At 40.2% G+C, this 8,040-nt stretch overlaps 1 non-coding gene across 1 annotated transcript; it reads left to right on the forward strand.

The window, feature by feature from the left end:
- The first annotated feature begins 3,667 nt into the window (after positions 1–3,667).
- LOC148577815 (small nucleolar RNA R71) lies at positions 3,668–3,775 on the forward strand. Its single transcript, XR_015904267.1, has one exon. It is a non-coding gene; the product is annotated as a small nucleolar RNA R71 (small nucleolar RNA).
- Positions 3,776–8,040: the final 4,265 nt, after the last annotated feature.

Here is an 8,040-nt window from a genome sequence, read left to right on the forward strand (position 1 = left end):
GGAGTGCTTGAGCTCCTCAATGTCTCTTCCTTGCCTTTGTTGCTCCTCTCTCATGGTTCTTTGGTCTTCTCTAATTTCATGAAGGAGGATGGAATGCTCTTGGTGCTCCACCCTTAGTTGTCCCATATTGGAACTTAATTCTCCTAGGGAGGTGTTGATTTGCTCCCAATAGTTTTGTGGAGGAAAATGCATCCCTTGAGGCATCTCAGGGATTTCATGATGAGGAAATTCCTCATGCTCTTGTCCATGAGTGGGATCTCTTGTTTGCTCCATCCTTTTCTTAGTGATGAGCTTGTCCTCATCAATGAGGATGTCTTCCTCTATGTCAATTCCAGCTAAATTGCAGAGGTGACAAATGAGATGAGGGAAGGCTAACCTTGCCACAGTGGAGGACTTGTCCGCCACCTTGTAGAGTTCTTGGGATATAACCTCATGAACTTCTACTTCTTCTCTAATCATGATGCTATGAATCATGATAGCCCGGTCTATAGTAACTTCAGATCAGTTGCTAGTAGGAATGATTGAGCGTTGGATGAACTCCAACCATCCCCTAGCCATGGGCTTGAGATCATGCCTTCTTAGTTGAACCGGCTTTCCTCTTGAATCACTCTTCCATTGAGCGCCCTCTTCACAGATGTCCATGAGGACTTGGTCCAACCTTTGATCAAAGTTGACCCTTCTAGTGTATGGGTGTGCATCTCCTTGCATCATAGGCAAATTGAATGCCAACCTTACATTTTCCAGACTAAAGTCTAAGTATTTCCCTCAGACCATTGTAAGCCAATTCTTAGGGTCCGGATTCACACTTTGATCATGGTTCTTAGTGATCCATGCATTGGCATAGAACTCTTGAACCATTAAGATTCTGACTTGTTGAATGGGGTTGGTGAGAACTTCCCAACCTCTTCTTCAAATCTCATGTCGGATCTCCGGATATTCGCCCTTTTTGAACTTAAAAGGGACCTCGGGGATCACCTTCTTCTTGGCCACAACTTCATAGAAGTGGTCTTGATGCACCCTTGAGAGGAATCTCTCCATCTCCCATGACTCAGAGGTGGAAGCTTTTGCCTTCCCTTTCCTCTTTCTAGAGGTTTCTCCGGCCTTTGGTGCCATTAATGGTTATGAAAAAACAAAAAAGCTTTAGCTTTACCACACCAAACTTAGAAGGTTGCTCGTCCTCAAGCAAAAGAAGAAAGAAGAGAGTAGAAGAAGAAGAAATAGAGGAGATGGAGGGGGCTTAGTGTTTCGGCCAAGGGGGATGGGTAGTGTGTATGTTGTGTGAAAATGAAGGAGTGAAGATGGGTTTATATAGGAGTGGAGAGGGGGGTATGGTTCGACCATTATGGGTGGGTTTGGGTGGGAAAGTGGTTTGAATTTGAATGGTGAGGTAGGTGGGGTTTTATGAAGGATGGATTCGAGTGGTAAAGAGAATGGTGGGATTTGATAGGTGAGGGGTTTTTGGGGAAGAGGTATTGAGGTGATTGGTGAATGGGTGAAGAAGAGAGAGAGATGTAGGGTAGGTGGGAATCCTGTGGGGTCCACAGATCTTTAGGTGTCAAGGATTTCTCATCCCTGCACCATGTGGCGTGCAACACGCCCCTTGCTGCCAATCCTGAAGTTAAACGCCAGGCTGCTGCCCATTTCTAGCGTTTAACGCCAGCTTCTTGCCCATTCCTGGCGTTAAACGCCAGTCTGGTGCCCATTTCTGGCATTAAACGCCCATAATGGTGCCAGACTGGGCGTTTAACGCCCATCTGCTACCCTTACTGGCGTTTAAACGCCAGTAAGTTTCTCCTCCAGGGTGTTCTGTTTTTTCTTCTGTTTTTACTTTTTCAATTGTTTTTGTGACTTCACATGATCATCAACCTACAGAAAACATAAAATAACAAAAGAAAATAGAAATTTAACATAGATAAGTAAAAATTGGGTTGCCTCCCAACAAGCGCTTCTTTAATGTCAATAGCTTGACAGTGGCTCTCATGGAGCCTCACAGATGTTCAGAGCAATGTTGGAACCTCCCAACACCAAACTTAGAGTTTGAATGTGGGGGTTCAACACCAAACTTAAAGTTTGGTTGTGGCCTCCCGACACTAAACTTAGAGTTTGACTGTGGGGCTCTGTTTGACTCTGTATTGAGAGAAGCTCTTCATGCTTCCTCTCCATGGTGAAAAAGGGATATCCTTGAGCTCTAAACACAAGGGAGTCTTCATTCACTTGAATGATCAATTATCCTCTGTCAACATCAATCACAACTTTTGCTGTGGCTAGGAAGGGTCTGCCAAGGATGATGGATTCATCCATACACTTCCTAGTCTCTAGGATTATGAAATCAGCAGGGATGTAATGGTCTTCAACCTTTACCAAGACATCCTCTACAAGTCCATAAGCCTGTTTCTTTGAATTGTCTGCCATCTCCAGTGAGATTCTTGCAGCTTGTACCTCAATGATCCGTAGCTTCTCCATTATAGAGAGAGGCATGAGGTTTATGCTTGACCCTAGGTCACACAGAGCCTTCTCAAAGGTCATGGTGCCTATGGTACAAGGTATTGAAAATTTTCCAGGATCTTGTCTCTTCAGAGGTAATCTCTGCCTAGTCAAGTCATCCAGTTCTTTGATGAACAAGGGGGGTTCATCCTCCCAAGTCTCATTACCAAATAACTTGGCATTTAACTTCATGATTTCTCCAAGATACTTAGCAACTTGCTCTTCAGTAACATCTTCATCCTCTTCAGAGGAAGAATACTCATCAGAGCTCATGAATAGCAGAAGTAAATTCAATGGAATCTCTATAGTCTCAGTGTGAGCCTCAGATTCCCATGGTTCCTCATCAGGGAACTCCATGGAGGTCAGTGGACGTCCATTAAGGTCTTCCTTAGTGGAGATCACTGCCTCTTCCTCCTCTCCAGGTTCGGCCATATGAGACGTGTTTATGGCCTTGCACTCTCTCTTTGGATTCTCTTCTGTATTGCTTGGGAGAGTACTAGGAGGGAGTTCAATAATTTTCTTACTCAGCTGTCCCACTTGTGCCTCAAAATTTCTAATGGAGGACCTTGTTTCAGTCATGAAACTTTGACTGGTTTTAATTAGATCAGAGACAATGGTTGCTAAGTCAGAGTCGCTTTGCTTAGAGTTCTCTGTCTGTTGCTGAGAAGATGATGGAAAAGGCCTGCTATTGCTAAACCTATTTCTTCCACCATTATTGTTGTTGAAACCTTATTGAGGTCTCTGTTGATCCTTCCATGAGAGATTTGGATGATTAGGTGTTTCCATAGGGTTCTCCCATGTAATTCACCTCTTCCATTGCTGGGTTCTCAGGATCATAAGCTTCTTCTTCAGAGGAAGCTTCCTTAGTACTGCCTGTTGCTGCTTGCATTTCAGACAGACTCTGAGAAATCATATTGACTTGTTGGGCCAATATTTTATTCTGAGCCAATATGGCATTCAAAGTATCAATCTCAAGAACTCCTTTCTTCTGAGCTATCCCATTATTCACAGGATTCCTTTCAGAAGTGTACATGAATTGGTTATTTGCAACCATTTCAATGAGTTCTTGAGCTTCTGCAGGCGTCTTCTTCAGATGAAGAGATCCTCCAGCAGAGCTATCCAATGACATCTTGGATAGTTCAGACAGACCATCATAGAAAATACCTATGATGCTCCATTCAGAAAGCATGTCAGAAGGATATCTTCTGATCAATTGCTTGTATCTTTCCCAGGCTTCATAGAGGGATTCACCTTCCTTCTGTCTGAAGGTTTGGACTTCCACTCTAAGCTTACTCAATTTTTGAGGTGGAAAGAACTTTGCCAAGAAGGCATTGACTAGCTTTTCCCAAGAGTTCAGGCTTTCTTTAAGTTGTGAGTCCAACCATGTCCTAGCTCTGTCTCTTACAGCAAAAGGGAAGAGCATAAGTCTGTAGACTTCAGGGTCAACCCCATTGGTCTTGACAGTGTCACAGATTTGCAAGAATTCAGCTATGAACTGATGAGGATCTTCCAATGGAAGTCTATGAAACTTGTAATTCTGTTGCATTAGAGAAACTAATTGAGGCTTAAGCTCAAAGTTGTTTGCTCCAATGGCAGGGATTGAGATGCTTCTCCCATAGAAGTCGGTAGTAGGTGCAGTAAAGTCACCAAGCACCTTCCTTGCATTGTTGGCATTGTCGTTTTCGGCTGCCATGGCTTCTTCCTCCTTGAAGAGCTCTATTAGGCCCCCTAGAGAGAATTGTGTTTTAGCTTCTCTTAGCTTTCTCTTCAAGGTCCTTTCAGGTTTAGGATCAGCTTGAACAAGTATGCCTTTATCTTTGTTCCTGCTCATATGAAAGAGAAGAGAACAAGAAAGTAGAGAATCCTCTATGTCACAGTATAGAGATTCCTTGAGGTGTCAGAAGAAAAGAAGAATAGAAGGAGGAGGTAGATGGAAGAGAATTCGAACATATAAAGAAGGAGGGAGTTCGAATTGCACCTTGAGGAGGAGTGTTAGTCCCTTAAATAGAAGGATGTGAGAAGAGGGGAAGAATTTTCGAAAATAAATTAAAAAGATTTTGAAATAATGAAAAGAAATTTGAAAATTTGATTGAGATTTTTGAAAATTATGGTTTAGGAAAGAAATTAAGTGATTTTTGAAAAAGATTTTGAAATTAGAAATTAAAAAGATATGATTGAGAATTAATTTTGAAAAAGATGTGAATGAGAAGATATGATTGAGAAGATATGATTGAAAATCAAACTAAAAAGAGAAATTTTTAAAATTAAAGTTGATTACTTGACTAACAAGAAATTAAAAGATATGATTCTTAAAATTTAAAATTTGATCCTTTCTTAATAGGCAAGTAACGACTTGAAAATTTTGAAGTAAATCTTTAATTATAGCATGGATTTTTGAAAATAAAAAAATGGAAAGAAATTGATTTTGAAGAAATATGATTGAAAAGATGTGATTTGAAAAATTTTTGATTTTGAAAAATTATGAAGATTTGAAAAAAATCTAAATTAAAAACAAAATCTTCCCTCTACTGTCATCCTGGCGTTAAACGCCCAGAATGGCATCTATTCTGGCGTTTAACGCCCAAAACTCTACCTTTTTGGGCGTTAAACGCCCAGCCAGGTACCCTGGCTGGCGTTTAAACGCCAGTTTTCCTTCTTCACTGGGCGTTTTGAACGCCCAGCTTTTTCTGTTTGATTCTTCTACTGAATGTTCTGAATCTTCAATTTTCTGTATTATTGACTTGAAAAGACACGATTTTGAAAATATTTTTGAATTTTTAATGATGAGAAACAATCAAAATACAACTAATCTTAGGAAACTCAAATCAAATAATGCATGCAGGACACGAAACTTAAAAATTTTCATATAAGAGACACTAACAAATTGAGAATGCATATGAGAAACAACAAAACACACAAAACAAGAGAATTTAAAGATCAGAGCACTGAAATCATCAAGAACAACTTGAAGATCAATGAAGAACATATTGCATGTATTCGAAAAATGCAAGAAGAATGCAATTGACACCAAAATTAAAAATTGATACTAGACTCAAACAAGAAACATAAAATATTTTTGATTTTTATGGTTTTATAAATTTTTTTGTGATTTTCGAAACTTATATGGAAAAGAAAATAAAGAGATTCAAAACTTTTAATGAGAATTCCAGGAATCATGCAATGTTAGTCTAAAGCTTCAGTCTAAAAAGATTAGACATGTTTGGCCAAGCTTCAGCAGGACATTACATTCAGCAGCTAAATTGATGAGAATCAATCAGCTTTTGTGATGCTAAGAACATCAACTTAAAACTCTAGAATTCATTCTTAAAAATTCTGAAAAGTACCTAATCTAAGCAACAAGATGAACCGTCAGTTGTCCAAACTCGAACAATCCCCGGCAACGGCGCCAAAAACTTGGTATGCGAAATTGTGATCATCAACAATGGCGCCAAAGGACTTGGAGCTCTTAAACGTGAATCACACTTTGTCACAATTCCGCACAACTAACCAGCAAGTGCACTGGGTCGTCCAAGTAATACCTTACGTGAGTAAGGGTCGATCCCACGGAGACTGTCGGCTTGAAGCAAGCTATGGTCTCCTTGTAAATCTCAGTCAGGTGAATTCAAATGGTTATGGAGAATTGATAATTAAAAGATAAATAAAACATAAAATATAGATAGAGATACTTATGTAATTCTTTGGTTGGGATGTCAGATAAGCGAATGAAGATGCTTTGTTCCTCCTGAACCTCTACTTTCCTATTGCCTTCTTCCAATCATTCATACTCCTTTCCATAGCAAGCTTTATGTTGGGCATCACCGTTGTCAATGGCTACTTCCCGTCCTCTCAGTGAAAATGTTCCAAATGCGCTATCACCGCACGGCTAATCATCTGTCGGTTCTCGATCATGTCGGAATAGGATCCATTGATCCTTTTGCGTCTGTCACACGCCCCACAATCGCGAGTTTGAAGCTCGTCACAGTCATCCATTCCCAGATCCTACTCAGAATACCACAGACAAGGTTTAGACGATTTGGATCTCAGGAATGGCCGCCAATAATTCTAGCCTATACCACGAAGGTTCCAATCTTAGATTAGAAACCCAAGAGATACGCATTCAAGCCTTTGCTAGTAGAACAGAGGTGGTTGTCAGGCACATGTTCATAGGTGAGAATGATGATGAGTGTCACGGATCATCACATTCATCAAGTTGAAGAACGAATGAATATCTTGGAGAAGAAATAGACTTGAGTTGAATAGAAAAACAATAGTACTTTGTATTAATTCATGAAGAACAGCAGAGCTCCACACCTTAATCTATGGTGTGTAGAAACTCCACCGTTGAAAATACATAAGAACAAAAGGTCTAGGCATGGCCGAATGGCTAGCCTCCCAAACGTGAAAAGGTCTATGAAAGTATGAGTCCAAGATTTCTCAAAATTCGATTCCAAATACAATAGCAAAAGGTCCTATTTATAGAAAACTAGTGGCCTAGGGTTACAGAAATGAGTAACTAATGCAGAAATCTTCTTCCGGGCCCACCTGGTGTGTGCTTGGGCTGAGCATTGAAGCTTCCATGTGTAGAGACTTTTCTTGGAGTTAAACACCAGCTTTTGTGCCAGTTTGGGCGTTTAACTCCAACTTTTGTGCCAGTTTTGGAGTTAAACGCCAGAATTCTTGAGCTGACTTGGAATGCCTGTTTGGGCCATCAAATATCGGGAAAAGTATGGACTATTATATATTGTTGGAAACCTCAGGATGTTTACTTTCCAACGCAATTGAGAGCGCGCCAATTGAGTTTCTGTAGCTCCAGAAAATCCACTTTGAGTGCAGGCAGGTCAGAATCCAACAGCATCTGCAGTCCTTTTTCAGCCTCTGAATTAGATTTTTGCTCAGGTCCCTCAATTTCAGCCAGAAAATACCTGAAATCACAGAAAAACACACAAACTCATAGTAAAGTCTAGAAATATGATTTTTATTTAAAAACTAATAAAAATATAATAAAAACTAATTAAAATATACGAAAAACATACTAAAAACAATGACAAAAAGCGTATAAATTATCCGCTCATCAATTCTTCAACCTTATGAATGAGTTTAACCATCACAAGTTATCTCTATTGTACATGGGTTCAGTGAGCGTCTTTCATCGGATATTACTGAACCACTAGCTTGAGGTTTCGTTTCTTAGACGACTAATCCACGACTTCGTTGGGAACTTCTCAAGACATCTGTTCAGCCGAGGTATGGAGAGATTAGGGTCTTTGTGGTAAAGGCAGAACCAAGGCACAACATTCTCTGATCCGAAAGATTCGACCTTGTCTGTGGCATTTTGAGTAGGATCACCAAGGGGATGAACTGCAGGAGCTTCACCGTCATTCCTACTGGATGCGCACTAAACCTGGTGTTCAGCCTAAAGGAAGATTGACGGCCTCTCAACCGGTTTTGATCACATACAGCTTGCTATAGAAGAAATCATTCACAGATGGAGTAGACAATAAGAAAGTATTGATCCAGAAGAACAAAGCATCTCCAAAGCCTTAACCACCTTCTTAT

The sequence above is a fragment of the Arachis ipaensis genome, chromosome B1, assembly GCF_059453495.1.
Source record: "Arachis ipaensis isolate K30076 ecotype BB chromosome B1, ASM5945349v1, whole genome shotgun sequence".
NCBI lineage: Eukaryota > Viridiplantae > Streptophyta > Magnoliopsida > Fabales > Fabaceae > Arachis > Arachis ipaensis.